A 21,524-nucleotide genomic window follows, 5' to 3' on the forward strand; every position below is an offset into this window, starting at 1 on the left:
GAATTCTGGTTACCTGAGCAAATCCACTCTGCTTTTCTGTTATTACTGATACAATGATGGAGGCAGGATTTGAACCAAAGCTATGTTGAGTCATTCGTTCTCTTCCAGGTAACACTCTGCACAAACGCTGTGCTATTACTACAGAAGTCACCATCTGTGGCCAATAAAGACTGGAAAAATCTTGCTCCAGCTAGTCTTTCTCAGGACAATTGGAGTTGCAAGTCTTGGAAGTAAGAATAATTTCGGCCGGGCGCGGTAGCTCACGCCTGTAATCCCAGCACTTTGGGAGGCCGAGGCAGGCGGATCACGAGGTTAGGAGATCGAGACCATCCTGGCTAACACGGTGAAACCCCGTCTCTACTAAAAAGGCAAAAAATTAGCCAGGCGTGGTGGCGGGCGCCTGTAGTCCCAGCTACTCGGGAGGCTGAGGCAGGAGAATGGCGTGAACCCGGGAGGCGGAGCTTGCAGTGAGCGGAGATCGCGCCAGTGAGCGGCGTCGCGCCAGCCTGGGCGACTGAGTGAGACTCCGCCTCAAAAAAAAAATAATAATAATAATAATTTCAACCTCATAACAGCAATAGAAAAGGTAGTGCTTGTGAAAGATAAAAGGAGAAATAGCCTAACACAGCATAACTTTCTTTATTGATAGTATCTACACAGGGAAGTGGGATTTATAGAAAAGAACAAGGTGACAAATGATTACAAACAGAAAGTTCTGATTCTGGCCTCACTGTTGTATTTGCTGTTGACCTTAGAAAAATCACATCGTTTCTGTTTCCCTTTTCTTACAATGTTAATAAAATAGATCTTTGAGCCATGGGCTTGTGATGAGAGTCCAGTGATGAAATATACATAAAAGTTTTTCAAAAAAAAATCAACATGTTCGGTGCTCTGAACCTGGAAGGAATCACTATACCAATACTGCATTCCTAGTGTATGTGTAACCCATGCACAGAGAACCCTATGGTTATTATCATCAGATTGTAGTGACCCCAATTTTCTGCCTCTTTTTTAGCCGTTAAGTCATAGGAGACCCCATGAGACAGAGGAGAAATGTCAGAATGGAGCAACACTGTCACAGTGAGGAGTAGGTGTGCCTGTGTGTGTGCGTGCATACGCGTGCGTGCAAGTGTAAGATTTAACCTTTTTCTCACTGAGTGTCATATATTTCATGCAAAGGATTGCTGAATATTCATTGATCTATCTAGTATCCACAAGTATGCTATTAGAAATGTATTACTTATCCATATTTTTGAAATGTTGAAATAATTCAGTGTTGATTCTTTTCAAGATAGGCTTGCTACCTTTAAACTGAAGCGACAATAACACCCAAGGCGTCTTCGGTTTCTCTCAAGTTGTGCTGATATCCTTGATGTCTCTAACAAACCAGAGACTGCCTGTGAGAATCATGTATGTCATTAAATTGAAAAAGGCCTGAAATATCAAAACCTCACTTCTGGTAGAGAAGGGAAGCGAGAAAAAAGCAAACCGATGGTTATTCATGAATCACTCCCGGCCTGCCATGATAAATAACAGTGGTCTCTTTCTCCTCTTCGCTGGGCTCGTAATTTTCTCCCTGAAGGTGTTTTACCTGCACAGGAAGAATTGGGCTGGAGGGATGTCTAGTAAAAATGATTTTTAAAGCCTCTTAAAACGCAAAAGCCTGTCTGTGTTTGGATTATGAGTCATTCTTTTTGCATACAGCAAACAACGTCCAGTTAATCTCAGCCGACTGGGGAGATGGACTAAGACAATTTGCCATGTTTAGTCTGTGGTTTTGTGACAACCCAGTGATGTTAAGAGAAAATTAAATACTTGATAAAAGAGCTTCTTTTAAAAGATTACAAGCGAAGGGGGTCTAGATTTGGGCTTCTCCTGCAACATTAAACATGAGGATTCACTGTCCAAATATGGGTTCTGCATATAAGGTAGGAAATATTTATGCCATTTCCACATTGAAAGGGTAGCATATTATTTGGAATGAAATACAGCAGTACAAAAATCATCGAAGTGCGGCTTCAGTGCGTTTTTACGTAGACTTCTGAATGTCTTTCCATTGTTTCAACAGAGAGCTGCTGTTTTCTCCTGCGCTGACAGGCAATGCTATGTGATATGTTGGCAAACAATTTTACTGTTTTCCTCTCTCTTCTTATGAACGATATTTATAGACTCCGAATTGCATTTGGTTCCGCTTTCCGACACAGTTATCTTCTTGGGCGTGGATTAAATGAAGATCTGGGTGTTGAAAGACATTTACATAAGTGCTGTTTGTGAACTGGAAGGCCAGTTCTTCTATTATCGCCAGAACATTTAAATCTTAATGACTGGCATTGTTGTCTAAAAGACGGTGTTTTTCCTGCTGAGAAACTGCATTAGATTCAAGAAACGAAGCTCATTTCCATTCTCTCAGCAGTCTCTCTAGAAATGACATGCAGTGCTTGAAACTGTTTATTTCCAAATTCAGGCCTCCCTCGCATCAGTCATCAGCTTCAATTACCAGTTTTCCGGAGCCGAGCCATCAGGCAGTCTGACACCGGGGTCCGGCCTAATTCCCACCTTCTCCAGAGTCAAGAGCATAATGTGCGGATGAAAAGGTGCAAAATAGCCTGGACTTCATTAGCATGCAGGGCCTGGCTGTTCATTTGCCGGCTGCGAATGGAAGTTCTGACACTCGGAGCTTGCTGCAAAATGAGAAAAGTCCTCTTCAGGGGAGATGAGGTCCTTGGTGGTGAGGAAAGGTCATCAAAAAGACAGCCGCTGCCCTTGCTCCCTGCTCTCCATGACTGCTTATTGATTCCAGGAACACCTCATTACACGCCGGATCAACATATTATTGCCATGTTCTGGGACTGAATTGTTTACAAGTGTCTTTATCGCCAGCAAAGGCCTGCCCGGAGATGCATGACTACACTCATTTGGCTGTGACCCGCCAATTATGTGTTATCCGATATGTTGCTGGTATCTTGATCTTTGCCCGGGTCTTCTCCTGGCATCAACACAGTCCCATTTACTACTTCTTTCTAACCACTCTTTGGGAAAGTAGCCATTAGCCTGTCAGTGTGTAAATGTGCGTGTGTGTGTGTGTTTGTGTGGGTGTGTGTTACCTCTGCTACAGGAAATCTGAGCATCGATGCTCCATTGCTTGCTATTCATGAGGTGCATAATCATTTGGGGGAAAGAAATTCTCCCTCACACTCACACATACACACACCTTTTTTTTATGGCATCCAGGGTAACCCACACAATTTGCAATCAGTATGCACAACAGAGAACATAATGCAGCTTGTTGTCGGCTCCCTCTGCTTACATATAGGCCCTACGAGAGAACTGTCATATTTTATTTGGGCATAGCTACTGCAAACCACTGCACAGGACCATTTTAATCTTTCATTACAGACACTTCTATGGCTCCATAAAAGAAAGAGTGGACTAGCAACTTGATTAAAAACTTAGTAAAGAGATTGTGCAAACCCTCCCCCCCGCCCCCCCCCCCCCAAAGTGGAGCTACAGCCCTAGTTTCTTACTGAGGCCACTCTGCAATGCAAATGTGACTTCCATTTTCCCCCGATGGTGACTACTGACATAAATTTAATGATGCTGAGAATTGACAACTTCTGTTAATTTTTGTGAATATTGCTTGGAGAAGGTTTAATGACTCCACCAAACATTAGGACCATCTCAACCAAATACTAAAAAGGGGGCCATTTCATTTACATTTCCTATTGCCATCAAGAATGGCTCTTCAATGAGTTTTCCACAGCAGGGTGTAGCGACACAGATGCCAAGAAACTTGCCTTTATTTTTCTTGGAAGCATACATCCTCGGCAATGGGCACATATTAATATGATGAGTGAACTGAAACTCAAGAATCTAACTGCCTTCAGAAAAGTGACATTTGTATGCACATTCATTTCCAACAATTTCCCAAATTTCTTTGGTATTTGTCTTTCTTTAATTTTTTCCAGGTTTTTTTTTTCTCTTTCCAATTTTGAGAGAGGAGTTTTTTAAAGAGGCTGAGTTCTTTCTTTCCAAAATCCCTCAGTTTTGGCTTTCTGACAAATCACTATTAATAACTGGAAAACGCTGATTAAGACCCCCTCGTCATGGTGCTTCAACTCAATTAAAGAGTCCATTAAGAGATGTTTACTCCACCCAGTGTTTAAGGACACTGCAAATTCTGTACTACTCTGTACTATTATCAACCAGTAAATACCCTTTGGAAGAGAAAGAGATGATTGGAAGGATTACTGTTGGTTTATTTCGGGGGGTACTATTGCACGAGAAGCTTGATCAAGGGATAAAAAGGAGTGTTACCAACATTCCTATCTGAGGATCAAGTCTCACTGTGGTTGGAACTCAGAGAAGAACAAAAAGGGTAACTGTCAAGAACTAGGAGTCATCCAAAAGGAAAGCAGCTTCTTTACAAATTTACAAGAGATTGTAATGATGTAACAGTGGGAATGCCCAGGCGGTAGGCACTTTGAGGTTGAATGCCCTAGGTAGAAGGGAGAGTTCCATCCAAGAGCTTCTGCCAATTTTTATAACCAGATCATCTGTTACTTCAACAGTAAAAGAGAATTCCTCTCTGTTATGGCTTAAATGCCTTGTTTTCTTTATGAATCCCTCAAATTGGCACCAAAAGATTCTTTTCGATTAACAGAATGGCCAGTCATCCTAGATCCTCTGTATTGTTTCCCGATCGTTAGGAGTCACAGGCTCCTACATATATTTTCTGATGCTAAATAGAAAATGCATACACACAGTCTACAAGCATAGTGGTGTGATTAGATGATCAGATGGCAACTAACCCCAAAAAAGGAGCTTGTTTTAAAAATCATTTATTAAATACAACTTTGTGCCAGGAAACGTTCTAGAAAGTTAGCATACATTAACTTATGTATTACTCACAACCACCCAGTGACTTAAGTATTGCTATTCCCCCTTTACAGATGAAGAAGGCTTCTTGCACATCTAACAGGGTTTTCCAATGTGTTCAAGGTCATGTGCCAGAGGCAGAATTAAAACCCGGATGTGACCCATGGCTGAGCCCACACTCTATTCTGCCTCCCCTAGAGCCAGCATCCCATACGCATTTCCAAGAATCCTGTAAAGCACCCTTTTCTGCATACCAGCCAACATGAATGCAGAAGGAGTTGCTAGTTGTGGTAATAAATATGTCAAAACAATTATCTTTTACATATCTGATATCCTTCGCCAAGAGGTGGGCTATGGAAGCCTTCTTTGATTGATAGACTAAAGTAAGTTTTGATACAAAGGACAGTTCTGGCCATTTAACTAAAAAGTGGTAGGGGTTGTAGGGAGAACATATTTGGGGAGCTGTAGAAGTGTCCCCACTGGTCAGTACGAGCATCTGAGGAAGTCTTGTCAATCTTTGGCGCTTATACTCACCCAAGTTGCCTGCAGATCTTCCTTTAGTGGTTCTACTAAAAAACAACAATACTTAATTCACCTCCTGTGGCCATCATAGCCACTTCTCCCACAGCATTACTCTGCCATTGGAAATCCAATGACGAATGGTCCAATCACAACACAGGAGACTGGATTCCAAAGGCTTGAGGGATATCCATCTACTGACAGAAACCTGCACAAACATGTTCACAGGTGCTGGAATATTCCCCTGTCTCATGGGTTCATTTTTCCCTGCTGTCCATGAGAATATTAGCTACTTTCTGGTGCCTAGGATAATGCATCATTCAGAATGTCTCCCAGACTACTGGCCTGGCTTAAATGCAAGGAGATGACTTGTCCACAGGGACCCTTCCTCCTCATTTCTCCTTTCTTCAGCATCAGCAGCCACTAATCTTCCAGCACATTCATGCTGCCCCGGTCTCTTCTGTAAGAGAAAGAGAAACACTGCTCTTATCTGTTCATTTGCACTAAGACACCAGAGATTCAAATGTATACCCTATCCTTCCCATTCCATCTCCAACAGGCAGTACTTGTATCATAAAAGAGGGCAATTCTTGACCCAAAGGAATGGTGTGTCATGATGGGGATGGAGGGGAGGTATGGTATTTGGGAAGGGGAAGCCTTCCAGGTGATCCATTCCAGTGGGAACAAATTTGGCCATTCGTGATGTAAATGTTTGCATCACCTAAGCCTCATTTATGCTGGGAGGATTTCAGAATTATTTAATTTTCAGAATGAACAGTTGAAGACTAGAGAAATATACCAGAAATGAGCTCTACTGATCTAATCTTAACCCGAGGGCAGATATATGCTGGTCACTCTCCACCCAGCCCTTACCTCTGGGTCTTTCTTTCGACTTTGCACAGACACTCATGCTGAGACTCCACTATGTACTCAAATGTACAGTGTGTTCTTGAAGCTCTAACTTGCATTTTCTGCCCTTGAAGAGCCAACAATAAGAGGCAACAAAGTGTCACAAGACAGTAAATGATTAAAGACAAAACAACAAGTGTGTATACTAAGAGGTGCCCTAGGAGTTGAGGGGTGAGCGTGGAAGACCCCCATGGACTAGCATGATAGGAAAGACTTTCTACATGAAATAGCATAAAAGTGTGTCTTGGAGATTTGAATAAGTGGAAAGAGGGGTGGGTAAGCATGATAGTATCCAAATATAACCACCCTTAGTTTTTCCCATTCCGTGTAGCTCTTCCCATCAACAGGAATAGTGGCAGCTCACACTGTAGTCCTAGTTGGAGGCTGCAGTGACCTATGATCTCACTACTGCATGCCAGCCTGGGCCACATGGCCAGATCCTGTCTGTTAAAATAAATAAATAGTCTAGGCGCAGTGGCTCACACATGTATTCCCAGCACTTTGGGAGGCCAAGGTGGGCCGATCACTTGAGGTCAGGAGTTCGAGACCAGCCTGGCCATCTCTACTAAAAATACAAAACATTAGCGAGGCATGGTGGTGTGTGCCTGTAATTCCAGCTACCCAGGAGGCTGAGGCACGAGCATCGCTTGAACACAGGAGGTGAGGTTGCAGGGAGCAGAGATCGCGCCAGTACACTCCACCCTGGGTGATGGAGTAAGACTCTGTCTCAAAAATAAATAAATAAATAAACAAACAAATAAAGGAGGAGCCTCTTTCCCCTCCCCTTGAATCTGGCTGCACCTTGTGGCTTGCTTTGACCAATAGAATGAGATGGGAGTAACATTCTGGGACTTCTAGTTGCATAGACCTTAAAAGGACTAGCAGCTTCCACTGCCTCCCCACTGGGGCCCAGCTGCCATGCGGAAGAGAAACCCATGCTAGGGTACAGAATGATTAGAGCTCATGTGGAGATAGGCCCTGGGAGGTGAGAGAGTGTCTTGGACTTTCCACATAAATAAGCTCAACTGACCCTCCTTAGAGAAGTGCCCAACAAGTCCTGCCAGAAATTCTGACCAATGGAATTGTGAAAAAAAAATAAACTGTTGTTGTTTTAAGTCACTAAGTTTTGGGGTGGTTCATTAAGCAGCAACAGATAAAAGAAACAGTAGGATAAAGAGGAGTACATGAGTGATGAACTGCTTTCCACATGAGAAGGTGGCATAAATAAAATGAGAATGAGTGCATATGGTATGAGGGAGCCCCAAACTGGATAAACCAACCTGGCTAGAGCAAGCATTTCAGGTTAACAACTAGAAGAATATAGATTGATAAATCAGGCCCAAATAGCTTTAGTGTGGGAAGGAGATCTTTAAGGCAGTCCGTGTGATGCCCTCCACAGGAGATGCTGTCAGTGTTGATAGCTCCTTACCTGTCTACATCAGTGTGTACCAGCTCAATGTCCAACCACCAGCACCTGTGTTTCATTGCCTGGGAGCTTTTTCTTGGCCCCTGAAGCTCACTCTGCTTATGCAACAGGCCAGAAGTGCTGGGGAAATAATGCCAGCAGAGTAGCCCTCAGTCAGTGACTGATGGAATTGGTCTATAAATATTCCAGCTCAGGTGTGTGCTACACTGTTTCCCAGAGCTCGCAGTGGAATTAAATTCCAAGTGCCCACAATGGTAACCTGCTTTATAATACACCTTAATGGTTGCCTTCCCTTCTCGGTCTCTCAACCTCATTCTCCTACTGGTGTTTCCAGAGATCACCTTTCAGTAATAGATTGCTTGCTTTTGGAGAAACCCAAACTAAGATGCTTTCATTTTGCAGTTAAGAAAAATAAAGCCAGGACAGAGATTACTTTGAGTGGGTGCTATAACAAAATGAACCAAAATATGCAGCTCTTCAAACAAAACAGAAATTTATTCTTGCCATATAAGCAGTCCAGGATGGGAGGGCAGATTCTGCTCCTACAAGTCATCTCGGGACCCAGGCCATTGGGAAACTGTTGCCATCCTCAGTACATGGCTCTCGTTAGCATACTTCCCAGCCAGCAAGAAGGAACAGGGAGGTGCAAGTATGAGATGACAATTATGCACATCACTTCTACTTGCATGCCACTGGTGAATGCTTAGTCACATGGTCCTCGTGTCACTGCAAGGGAGGCTGGGAAACGTAGTTCAGCTGGTCGGCCGTGTGCCCAGCAAGAAGAGAATAAATGATGACAAGTGGCAGACAGGAGTCTCTGACCTGGAAGATTAGTTTGTTGCCAAAGTGCCCACAGCTAGTTAGTGGACAAGTGGAACTACAAGCCTTTCTGCATACTATTTTTTCCTTACTCTCCTCACTTGGATTCCAACCAGACTGTGACAGGGCTCACATGTCATGTTGAAGAGTCTGGTATTCTGCAAGGTTCATCTCCCCTCATCACAGAAGCAGCAAAGCAGAATAAGCCATTGGAGGCCTTCTCAGGCTCAGCCTACATGAGGTTACTCGATTGGACTTTGTGACCAAAGCAAATAGCATAGAGGCCCTATGCTTTCAAAGAGAGCCAGCCAGCTTCACTGCTAGCCCATGTAGCCCCATGGTACAGATTTTTAGATGCACCTGTTACTTTACTGACAAACACCAAAACAATGTCTTAGAAACCATACAAACCACACACATCAACAACAATGGGAAGGGTATGTGACACTCAACCTGTCGGACTGGAATCCTGGCCAGGAGAGGCAGGGGAAAGAACCGGGGAGCTAGCTGAAATCTATGGATATCAGAGATATTTTCCAGTCATCTCTGAAGAACCTGAACTTGTTTCTGTAGCTTCCAATTATCTACAGGTCGACAAAGCTGTTTCTTTTTGAACTCAGTATCACAGATGGAAATGCTAGAAGGTTAAGCCCACCTAGCACAGCTCATTTATATATTAAAATAGAAGAAAATGAGAGAAGACAGGTTTATCTAAGTGGATCCTATTCATAACTTTTACATGCTAACCTGAATTTTTCAAATTCACTTTTTGACTGGATTTGGGGTTAAGCTGGCCATATATGTACAAATGGTCATTTAATAAAAAAGGAGGGGGCAATGAAAGCAAATGATTTATTGCAAAAATTTGTTTAATGGCTCTGCACTGTTCTTTTATGTCAGTTTTCAAAAATATCCTTTATGCTCAATAGAGATTGCACTAAATTTTAAAATCGTTATTCTGCTTTAACCATTCTTTAACTTTTCCCAAGATATGAGGTATATATTTTTTACATGTAGGTTGAAAATTACCAAGGTTTGTTTCATTTAAGTTATTCGACACAACTCACTATCATATTTCTAATATTTTTGTGCAAGTGAACAAGAGTAGCAGTTACCTCTGATTTGAACTCTATACAGTAAGGTGGTACTTTGGATTTTTCCCCCCAACAATTTCCTGTTAGGCTCAACAAACCTCCCTCCAAATGCAAACCTCAGTCTCAGTTAGTAGACTGTGTTGAAAATACATGTCTAATCACCAAAAAAGCCAAGCATTTATCAGGATAAGCCTTCCAAACGCATCAACTTTAATGGTATCCAGACGGCTTTTCTGGAGAGGGCTCATTAGTTTAGAAAAAAAATTCTCAACATTTCCATGTTCTGTAGCTTTACTTACATAGTCAAAAATATAATCCAAGCTCCTTGCCTTCTTGTTTAGTAGCCATTTTTTGCCCATATACTGCCTTGAAAAATAGTCAAACAAATGTAAAGAAGATAAATATCAAGCATAAATGAACTAGCGCCAAAGGGGATAGGTTCTGTACATAAAAATGAGCAACACCAGTGGCTGCAGATTAAGAAATTGAATATGTTGGTGTTTAAAATTAGAATGCTTCCCCAAAGGATTGAAAATGTTCCATTTAAAAAAAGAAATGTTTTCAAATCATTCTGCTGACTAGAGGAGTCTGAATCAAAGTCAGAAATTAATAATAGGATGCAGACAGAGACCCCCAATCATAAATAACAGAGACGATTTTTATATGTGTAAAAGCCTGCATGGCCCAGCAGTGTCTATAGTTCTATGGGGAAAAAAACTAATGAAATACAAGAAGAAAATGTTAAAAATAGAAATGAATGTGCCCGGTAGAAATGCTATTGTCATACTCTTGTGACACAATGTCTTCTTTTCTGGAAAAGTAATTCTTCCATTGAGCCCAGGCAAGCATTGTATTCATTGTAAAGTTGTATATTTAAACCTGTAGTCTGAAGGGTTTGTCTGTATTTAAAGCGCAATGCTACCAGGGCTCATTAGAGTACCAGGACAAAGCTCTAGCATATTACTGCTTTGACACTTCTCAGAACTCCTAGGTAGTTTTCAGTGGCTTCAAGTACTTAGATTGTCAGCAGTATAGGAAATAGAAAGTAGAATATTGAATGGGTGAGGTGTATACATCAAACATGTAGGAATGTATAGACAGAGAGATAAAGATCCTCCTCAAACATCCTATTATATTGCAGAGGGTGCAGAAAAATTCCAGGGTAAACACAGGCTTGGAGTAAACAGAGTTGCAATGTGCAGGTTGCACGAATTAGAGCATCCTGAGTCTCATTCAAGATCAAATCATTCCTTTCTAGACTTTTTAGCAGGAACAGGCTCTGCTCTGGGTAACAGAAAGATTTAAGAACATAATCGCAGCCATAAAATCTTTAGTGTAAAGACAAGAAGAGCAAGGGGTAAGTGTTTAAATTCAGGCCTGTTTTAACAACACAATGGCCTCATCCTACAAGTGCCTCCTTTCCAGTTTGGGCCAACTCAATGCTTTGGCTGAATCTGTGTGCCCTCTCCACGGTTTTGGATAAATCTGTGCTTTCTGGGAAGTTGCTATCAGGATGAGGGTGCACTGGCTGAGGGTAAAGATAGGAAGGAAGGAAGGACAGTGGTCAGGAGGAGGATAGCCCCAAGCCAGGCAGGACAATATCCAGCCAAAATAATTTACCCTGCTTTCTGCTAAACACAATTTATTTTCTTGTATTTACATTTGAAATAAACAATACCTGCATGTGGGGAGAAAAGTGAAAGATTCAAGAAATAACACAGCAGAAAGTTGGTCTCCTTGTAGCCCACCTACTTTGGTTCCTTCCCAGTGGCAACTGTGAGCCTTCCTTGCAGATATTTCCATGCACAAATTGTCACTCAATTTAAATATATGACCTTGAAAAACACAGCTCCCTATCCCTATCCAGCCCCTGCCAGCACCCAGGTCTTCTCTTCCCCTTCAGGTCATTCTTCACCCAGCCCACTCCCCAACCTATTTCTTCATCTCGGGGTACCTGACAGACGACTTGCTGACACCCTGATGACTCAGGCGCGCTTCTCTCTATATATATATATGGGTTAGAGTTATTACTTAATGATAATTACTTATTTTACACATTGTCGTCTGCTGATGTTTAAAAGATAGGAAGACATTTGTCAGGGCGGGCGCCTGAGGCTCTCAGAGGACTCCGGGAGACCCTGCCAAAACGTTTCCAAACTGAATAGTTATTGGGCTGCCAGATAATTCAGAAACTATTTGTATGAGCTGTTTATCAAATTATTAACCGCACAGATGTTGTTCGGCTGAAGAGCAGCTGAATCCCCTCTCTGGCAGCCGCGGAGACAAAGGTCTCCAGGAATAATTGGAGATGTGCATGGAATATTAAATTAATTTACTGCTCTTAATTCTTATGCAAATTCTGACCTCCGATGGCGCCTATCAATTACCCCGCGCGCAGTGAAAGCGAAAGCGACAGTTTCTTTTCTTCTCTTTGCTTTTTTTTTTTTAAGAACTCGAAGAAGGAAATATTTGCGATAAGCAGGCGGTAGTAGCACTTCGTAACTGGAATTATTTAATTGAATCTTCAAGTTTTTAGGGATGTCCGTAGAGGATAAAACCCCAGTGCTCAGAGGAGAGGGTGGGAGAGTATAGGGGGCGGAGGAATTTGTTGGTTTGACTGCACACCTGTGGTCGGCGAGAAAATACCAGCCACGAGCAGGGACCAGTGATGTCAAATAAAACATTGGCTTGCAGGCGGACGCGGGCCTTGGGAATCGCGCTACCTCAGCGTTAGCCCCGGGTTTCACCCAAGCCTGCGATTAGAAGGGAGTCGCGTTTCAGCAAACTGCATCGCTAGGGGCCTGGCGTGGAAGCGCCTCTGCGCGACTTTCCTCGATCGCTGCCTACAAGGGAGGCTCTGGCTTCCATTTACTTATTTTTTGGGGGATTTTAACCTTAGAAAGTTCCTGCTTTTACAACCGCTAAACCCCAAAACATTTTTTTCTTTTTGTTCTTTGTGAAACCAAACCACTATGCTGTGCGTTCATGTTCAACTCTATTGAAATCCCGGGTGGGCCGAAATAAGATTTAATTGCCTCCTGCGTGAGGAAGTGACACCCACTTTTCCCCCTGAATTGAGCAAACACCAGGGCTTTGTCTGAGCTTGTGACTTAAACGCCGTGCGGTTTCTGCACCCAGTTGGGGGGCGGGTGGTAAGACCGGAGGTCTCCAAGTCTTTCATCATGTTTCTAATAAGGAAAACCAAATCGGGCCCATAATGTCATCAGCCCCGGCCCGACCTCGCCGGGACCTCTGCAGCCCGATGATGTCGCCAGCGGCCCCGACGCAGCCACTACGCGCCGCCTTTCAGCTCCTCGCTGTCCCCACAAAAGCCAGACAACAATATCAATTAATCATGCAGCGGGCAAACAAGGAGATTTACCCCGCGACAAACAGCCCCACCGAGAGCCGCTGAATGGGCGTGATTAGCATGTGAAAAGGCGAGCAAAACTCCGCGGTTCAACAGCTAAAGAGCAATTTGATGGGGCTGGGATGGGGAAATTACTTGATTAGCTTCCGTCGGAGGAGAACACGGTTACAGCCCCTCGGCCGGGAATCCGACAGGGGAACAAAACGCGCTGGTAAACACCGCGACGTGCGGGGAGCGCGGGCGAGGGAGGGAGCGCCGGGACCGGCATCGAGAAGCGATCGGGGTGGGGGCAGAAATAGCTGACATAAGGGCTGACCCGCTAGCCCCAGCCAAACCCCGACCACCCTCACCTAGGGCTCCTGGGCCGGGATCGGGCGGACCGAAGACTTCACCCAGAGCTGGAGGTCGACCTTAATTTAAAGCGCTGCCCCGGCTCTGGCCCAGAAAGACAGTGAGAGGCGCGTGCTGGGGGAAAGGCCCACCCACGCTGTCCCTGGAATCCCCTCCAGTGTCCCCAGGGACGCAGTCTGCCGCCGCCAGCTCCAGGGACTCGGGCCTCAGGTTGGAGTAGCCTTGCGAGCGGCTCGGCAGTTCCACTGCGTAGCTCAGCGCTTCCGTTTGCGCAGGCAGCTAACTGTGGAGCCGGGCAAGACGTGTTTTCCAGCTCCTTCGAATTTAACCGCCCAGTTCCTACCTCCTGGAAAAGCTGCCACGATTGGGCTTGGGCTTGGCCTTGGGCAAGAAAGGGTTCCTCGGTTGCGCCACCGTGGGGACGTAGGTGGGAGATGGAACACAGCCCCCTAGCTGCGTGCAGGGGCCAGAGGCTCGCGGGGGCACGCGGGGGTGGGTCGGCGCGGAGTGCGCGCGGGGTGAGGGCGCGACCGCCTGGGGGCAGGGGCGGTGATGGAGCAGCTCCGGGCTCTGCCTAGGCTCGACTGAACAGCCCCAGGCCGGCCTTGGATCCTTGGAGGCGGATACGCAAGGCCAGATCTGGCGGCGTGGCCGGCTGGGCATCGCGGTATCTTCCCCAGCCCTGGAGGGCCGTGCTGAAGGCCCACGGCCAAGGTTTTGCTTTAGGTATACTTGGGCCTCGCAATTGAGCTGTTTGCGAACAGAGACCCGGCGAATCGCCAAGGAGCAGCGCGGCTCAGCGTCCCCACTTCAAGGCCAAGTGGAGAGTGAAGACACGCTGAGTCCCCTGCTACCTATCATGCCATCTTAAGCGGGCAGCGACACCTTACCCGGAAAAGACCCTGGAGCCAAAGCCTGCGCCTACACCAGAGAGGGGAATTTAAGTTTCCCACTCTCGACGTGTCTGGAACCTTCCCTGTAGCCGCGTACCCAGAACCCCCTGCTCCCTGGCTCCTCCCAGTGTCAAGGAAGGGGAAAGACTCCCACCCTGTCCCCAAAGTCTCAGACTAACTCGCTCCAGGTCACGGGACCCACTAAGAGGGCCTTTCCAGCTCATGTTCCGAAGAGGGGGGCAGCGGCGACCCTTCGGGATCTGGAGAGAAAGAATTTAACGCGGCCTTCCTGAAGTACATTCACACAAATATAAGAAAGACTTCAACGCACAGAATCGCCAAAGCCCTTGCCGTCTTAAATAAATCCTGCCCCTTGGCACAGAAGAACGGAGAACCAAGGAGCCAACTCTTATTTTATAAGAAAAAAAGCGGAGGGAGGGAGGAAGGGAGTGGGTAGCCCCCACTGAGCGTAACAATTGTCACTCAGTTGAACAGTGTCAATTAACAAACCGCAGCTCTGGCTGACTTCAAAAGGCTTAATTCTTTTTGAAATGTCTGTGGTGATGAGTGTGCAGCGAACCCCAGCTCGCCGGTTGCCGCTCACCCCGCTCGCCTCTCCCTCTGGACTCGGTGCTGAAGCCCCAGTGCGGCTCCCTCCTCTTCTGTCCGCAGCTGTACCCGGAAGCCCTGACTCTTGGCTTGGCGCCTGTGCTGAGAGCGGAGAAGGACGTCGCAGCCGGCAGGCCTGGAGGGCGCATTGGTGTGCAGAATGTAGCGGCTGATCTGGCCCTGGGAACCCCAGACCCGCGAAGCTGGAGGGCGCACTCCCCCGCCGCCGAGCCCCACACCCGCTGCGCTGTCCAAACGTTCCAACGCTGCAAGCAATGTGGCGGGACACACCGAAATGCGTGTCTCGCACACCCGCCCATCTTTCTCTGCTCAACACGAAAGCGCCTTGTGGCTCGAAGCGCTTCCTTGGGGTGGCTGGGGCTGTGCATTTGAATTCCAAAGTCAAGAGGTTGAACCACCTCAAAGTTGGCGGGTGGAGGGGGCGGTGGCAGGGAACTAGGTGGCTGGATGCCTTTGCTTGCGGGGTGGCAGGGCTGTTCCTACCAATAGCCACGGCTCGGGGCTGGCTTTGTAGATATTTTTCCAAGTTCTGCCCGGTGCCCATCATATTGCCCTGAAAAGCAAAAGAGTCTGCTGCAATTTATTCCAATGGGCGGTTTTTAAGAAGCTGGCAATTTGAACCGGCTGGGTGTTATTTAGTGCAATATGAAATCAAATGATCCTATTTCTCAAATAACAGTGTCTGTGAGGAGAAGTGAATCCTCTGAAAGGGTAATTGTCTGCTGATGCTGTTTCCCATTATACCCGATCTTGGCCTAAATGGTGTTCGGCAGCGGGGCGGAGAGCGAGGGGTGAAATCAATGTGCGCCAACTCGCGCTCAGGAGACAGGAAAAGGTAGCACCGCTGGCGTCCTGGCATGTCGAGTGAACAATGCCACCCCACGCGTCACTAATCGACTCATCTTGCAGGTGTCCGAAATCATTATTAGACGTGAGTGATCTTGCGGACGGGAGTATAAGACTAACTCTTACTCCTTTCGCAACTTTGGGAATTGTTAGTCTCCTGGCATCAGACACGCAGCAGACTGATGATAATCTGGGGAATAAAATCCAGTTTGGCGTCCCTTATCCCACACCCTCCCCGACTCCATGTCATTACTGAGACGCTCAGTCCTTTCTTCCAAGGACTCACTTCTGTCTAGGACCTTCCCAGTCCAGCTTCTGGAAAACAAATGTAATTCCTGGGAAATATAATGCGTCCACCAGGCGCACATTATTAATGCTATAATGTGTGCCACCTTTGGGAGAAACAGGTTGGTCCTGGGCTTTTAAATTGTTCTCCGTGGGCCCAGCCACTATTTTTGGTGGAACCAGATATAAGGGGGTCAGTTTGTGTCTGAGAAAAGCACAGATGAGGAGCAAATTTAAGGAATGATTTTCATAACAAGGACAAAAGCTGTATGCCGGAACCAGCGCGTTGGCCTTTGGTCACGTCAGTACCCCGAGGTAGAGCGTCAGCGGTAATATCAGAGGCTGCTTCTCCTTAAAATGACTCCCGGCTGCAGAGGCAGCCGCAAGCAAAACCTTGTCCATAAAACCCTCTTTAGTTACCACTAACGCACCTTGAGGGGAGTAGCCTCCTCTTTAGGGCCTGAGGGCCAGGACAGAGAGGTGCGGGCCCCTGGAGAAAGATGCAACCAGGTCTGCAGCCGCTGGGGGTCCAGGACAGCTTCCGAGCACTTCTCCTCTGCCCCTCATCCTCCAACCCCTGACTTTACCTCTGTTTTTTTCCTAAGAAGGGTTTTGTGTGTTCCAAATATCCGGGAATTGCAGTCACAACCTACATCCTCTGCTAATTTGGGGCATTTCAGGCTAAGCCTCCTAGAACCAATTTGTGGCTTCTTTCTGCTCTAGCTAGGCAGGTTTTGTTTACATATTCTCTCTGGGTGTTTTGAGAGGACACACACAGACACACAGACACAGGCGCATTCACCCACACGCATATATTTTTTTCCATACTGTGACCTTCTGTTTACAAGCCCGTTTCGTTGTTCATGATTTCCCCCTTAATTGGTGTTACCTCCAAATATCTGGATGAGCTGGGAGAGAAATGGTCATGCCTGCATATCCAAGGAGCCCAGCCTAGGAAGCTTCTATCTCTGTCTAGGAGGAAGGTTCTGCCACTGCACCTGGAGTCCGAGGCACCGGACACCAGGCGCGCCGTTCTGGCGCTCTCTAGGGCCTCTCTGGCTGAAGGAAAGCAGGCAGCCTAGGTTCAGCCCGCGGCGTCCCCTTTCGAATGCCATTTCCCAGCTGAAAATCCAGCCAGCACAACCTGGACACCGAGCCCTCTGGAGCCCTGGTCAGGACGCTTTAATTTTCACCCTCCCGCTCTGGGTCTGAACAACCCTCCAGGGTGTTGTTTCCTAGGGTCTTCTGGGGACAGCCCTACCTCTCCAGGGCCTGCCCTCCTCGGGCTAAAAGTTCAGCCCTTCGATGCGGTGGTAGACTAAGCGGCGACTCTCCCTGTGTCCCGCAAGTGGTTTCTCGAGGTACCCCTCTGAGGCTGCCGCCCCGCGAGCAGACCTGGCTCTGCACAGCAGCAAAAGCAACCTCCTACCTGGCCCGGGGCAGGACTGCTCAGCGGCGGCGGGGACAGTGCGAGCGCCGCTGGCCCCCTCACCCGGCGCGGGCCCTGCGCTCACACTTCTTCCAGGATAAGGAGTGGCCACGCCCGAGCCCCCCTACCCGACCCCTTCAGGAGAAAAGAGTGACGGCTAGGAGTCCCTCCAGTAACCTCAGTTTAGACCGGGGTTTCGCGCCTCCCCTAGGAATCCGGCTGGAAACCCCGGAGACTCTGCGGCTAGAGTTTTGTGGGCGTCTCTCCGCCTCCCAGCAGCTTCGTGCTCTAGCAGGCTTCATCCACCCCCTCTTCCCCCGGACTTGCCTGAACCCCGCCGAGCACTAGGCAAGGCCGGGGTCTGCGGGCTGGGGAAAAGAACGGACTTCGGGTGGCCCAACCCGACAGCCACCTCGGCCCGGCCTGCGGGGAAACCCCACAAAGTCAAGGCACGGGGTGGGGGCGGGGGGCGGGATCCAGAGAGAGACCCAGAGGGACGCCCCTTCCCCCCAGGGGTCTCCGGATCCTAGGGACTCTCTAAGCCCCAGTGGCAGAGAAAAGAGGAATTTTTAAAAACAAATCTTCCCTTGCCTGAAGCCGTTTTCCAGCCTTCTACGCGCCTTTGCCGGGGAAAGAGTCGATGGCTCGCCCTGCTCATCGGCTCAGACCAGAGCTACCCTGAGCCCACACCTCTCCTCCGCTCTGCAAGACACCCCTTCCGCCACTCCCAGTCCCGCCGTCCTCCCCTCTCCAGACCCACTGACCTTAGGAAGGCGCAGACCCACCGCTCGCCAAGCCTCGCCCCGCACTGTGCACGGGAAGAGCGGGTTCCAAGCGCAGCCCAGACCGGTTAGCTGGTCGGCGTCGGCTGGGCTGCCGAGGCGGCGCAGAGCTCCCCTCCCCCACGCCTTATAATTTAATCACACGCGATATTAAATTATCAAGCTGCTCATTAATCATCACGCGAGTTATTGGGACTGAACACGCCGCCGCGTGTTTTGACAGCCCAGAACCATTCTCGGGGGTCGGGGTGTGTCTGGGTTTGGGGAGTGGGGGATGTCTAGCCACTCTTGAGAAACACTGCGAGCCCCACGCGGGCTGATGGAGCCTCTTGCCTGGAAAAAGATGTGGAAACGCGCAGGCTGGGCGTCAGAGTTTGGTTGAGGGTCTGTCAAAGGCCCAAACGTAACCCTTCCAGGCCACTTTCCTTAATATTTGGATTTTGATCACGATGATGAAGACAGCCGGTGGCGTGTGATCAACAACATCTTAATTTGCAGTTTTTCAGGAGGGTGAATTTGACCTGACTCTGTGCATCTTCATTGTCCAGTGTAGACGGTGTGAAGTTAATTCGGTTGAAATACAGACGGAGTCAGATCACCGAAGTCATTTCAAAGAATAACTTTTCCCTAGTTCAAAGGGCCTCTCTTGCCTTTCACATACTACAAATATGGTGAGAGAGACATAAAGAATTTTAAAAATTAAATTCTTAACTTGAGGTATTCATTTTTAAAATGATATACGCGTTTCGCCCTAAAGTGGTTAGAACCTGGTTTTATTTTCTAGGGTTTTATTTTTCCTTTTCTCTATTTCAATTAAAGGAATCTCTTTAAATGAATAAACCAATTAAATGAAACTTCTTATGATTTCATTCCATACAATAGAAGAAACAAACGCTCATTAAAAGTTTTCTTAGTGGCACAAAGGAGAGTAATTAATTCTCAGCATTCACACCAGCAAACGATAAACAAGAGGGAAACCATCCCCCACCTCTGGAAGAGGTAGTGTAGATGTGAATCTGCAAACCAACTTAAAAAAATATATACCTAGTTTGAAATTAGTCTTTGGAAGAAATGTAATTCCCAAATTAAGTCTCTTCCCACCTTGGCATAAGCCCAGGCTAGTTTTCAGCAGAAGACCAGTTCCTCTGGGCAAGGGCTGTGAATTTCACTAAGTTGGTAAGTCAAGTTTTCTACACAAATCAGAGATCAAATCAAGTTGTTTTCCCTTTTTAAAATATAAAGTATAAACAAATACCAAACTGGGGCATGTTCCAAATCCTCAGCAGCTAAATTGCATTTAACTTTTCTACCAGAAAATGTGATCAATGTAGTAAGCCAATAAATACATAAATACTACCCCCTGCTTATGTTTTATCGCAGAATATCATTGATAATATTAAATGTGTCCAAGACCACTCATGAGTTATTTTCTCTTCTATTAATCTGTTGTCTGCATTTTTCTACCCTCTCCACTAACACACAAAGAGATGGGTATCAAAACTCAACACACACACACACTGCTAGGTGAAATTCACACATCCTAAAGAAGCTAGTGCAGAGGGGGGAAAGCCATAATATGGATGTGATATTTTTTCATAAGCCAATGGAGAAAAATATATTGACTATCTTTATCCAGGCAGTTCATGCCTACATATGCTCTGCAATGACAGGGACATTTGTTGTCAGGGACTGAGAGATGGCTTTCAATGCCAGGATCTTTTTCTGGTAAAAGTGGGCCATTGGCTAAAAAATTGTATCTGAAGACTTTGTTTTAAAACTGGAGATTTTGAACATAACCTGAATTATCTAGACAACATGGTTTGGTGAACTTGACAATCATGTACTTCAAGACCACATGAGAAGCTTTTGAAAAAAATTAAAACATAAGGTTTTGTTGAATAGAGTCGCCAAAAACGGGAAAAAATAATTCCTTCCATTCATTTGCCTATTTTCTTCATTGTACTGTTTTTGCACAATCACTCATCTGATGCTCACTGGAATGCTAAAAGTGTGAATTCGAGATGAGAATTTATCTCCACTCCTGAGGCTCAAGTTATGGAACTTGTTCATCACTAGAACAAAAGCAAGAACCCACATTTCCTGACTCCTAGTCCAGTGCTCTCTTCAAATAGCTAACATAAACATCTAATTTTTTCTTTTTCATAGGCCCTCCCTATCACTAAATAAGATTGAACTCTTTAATTCTCTGAAGCTCTGTCAGAATGTAGCAAGTTTGGAAAGCACTCTTGTCTAGGTGTCAGTTCAGCGTTAGTTATAACTCTGTGACCTTGAACAAGTCACTATCTTACTTTAGTTGGGTTCCCCTAGAAGTCAGCCCTGAGCCAAAGATGAGTGCAAATAGATTTTTCAGGAGATGATCTCAGGAAGCAACACAGTAGGGAGAGTAGGGAAAAGAAACAGAGAAGGGGAGGGAGCAATACCGAGTGAGTTACCTAGTAAGTTACCATTTTATGCAACTGGAACTTAATACTACTAGAGAAACCTTGGGAGGCAGTGTAGACACCTGCATGAGGGACAAGGGAATTGTAGTATCCAGTTCTTGGTTGAGGACTTCTGGGGTGGGCATTATTTGCCCACACTGTAGGGTTGCCTTACAGGAGGCGAAGAAGACATTGGCCAAAGAAAGACCTTAGGTAAAGAGTCATAGATGCTGGGAGTCAGATGGTGGGCCAATGTGGATGGAAATGGTAAGTCCCATTGTGTTTTCCAAAAACAGCTGCATTTGTATCTCCCAGCCCACGTGTTCTTTTGCAATTGACTTTGCCACTCTCCCATCAAGAAGTGGGACTTAGTTTTCTACCCTTTGAATCTGGATGGGCCCTGTGACTGTTTGGACCAGTAGAACACAGTGAAATTGACCTTGTACTAACTCCAGTGTGGGTGTTAACTGGCCAACAGCTTCCATTTCTTGTTTCTTGGAATGCTGGCTCTTGGGGCACTCCCTCTTAGAACTCAGCCACCACGCTGGAGACAGATCAGGTGAGCGTGCAGGTCAACAGCCCTAGCTGAACTCCCAGCTGACTGCCAGCATTAGCCACCAATGTGGAGTGAGCAGTCACCATGGGAATGAGTCATCTTGGATGTCCAGCCCAGCAGAGCCTTCAGAAGACTGTGGCTTTCACATCTGACTTAAACACGTTAGAAATCCTGTGATGGTTAGTTTATGTATCAACTTGGCTAGGCTATGGTACCCAGTAACTTGCTGTGAAGGTATTTTACATATGTAGTTAACATCTAAAATCTGTTTGCTTTAAGTATTAGAGATTACCCTCAGT

The 21,524-nt window shown here is 46.4% G+C and overlaps 1 long non-coding RNA gene across 1 annotated transcript; it reads right to left on the reverse strand.

Moving 5' to 3' along the window:
- Positions 1-4,826: 4,826 nt before the first annotated feature.
- Positions 4,827-13,548, reverse strand: LOC112633548. Its single transcript, XR_003121545.1, has 2 exons — positions 13,363-13,548; positions 4,827-5,854 (listed from the first exon to the last, which is right to left on the reverse strand). It is a non-coding gene; the product is annotated as an uncharacterized LOC112633548 (long non-coding RNA).
- Between the last annotated feature and the right edge of the window lie 7,976 nt (positions 13,549-21,524).

Source organism: Theropithecus gelada, chromosome 10, assembly GCF_003255815.1.
Source record: "Theropithecus gelada isolate Dixy chromosome 10, Tgel_1.0, whole genome shotgun sequence".
Taxonomy (NCBI): Eukaryota; Metazoa; Chordata; class Mammalia; order Primates; family Cercopithecidae; genus Theropithecus; species Theropithecus gelada.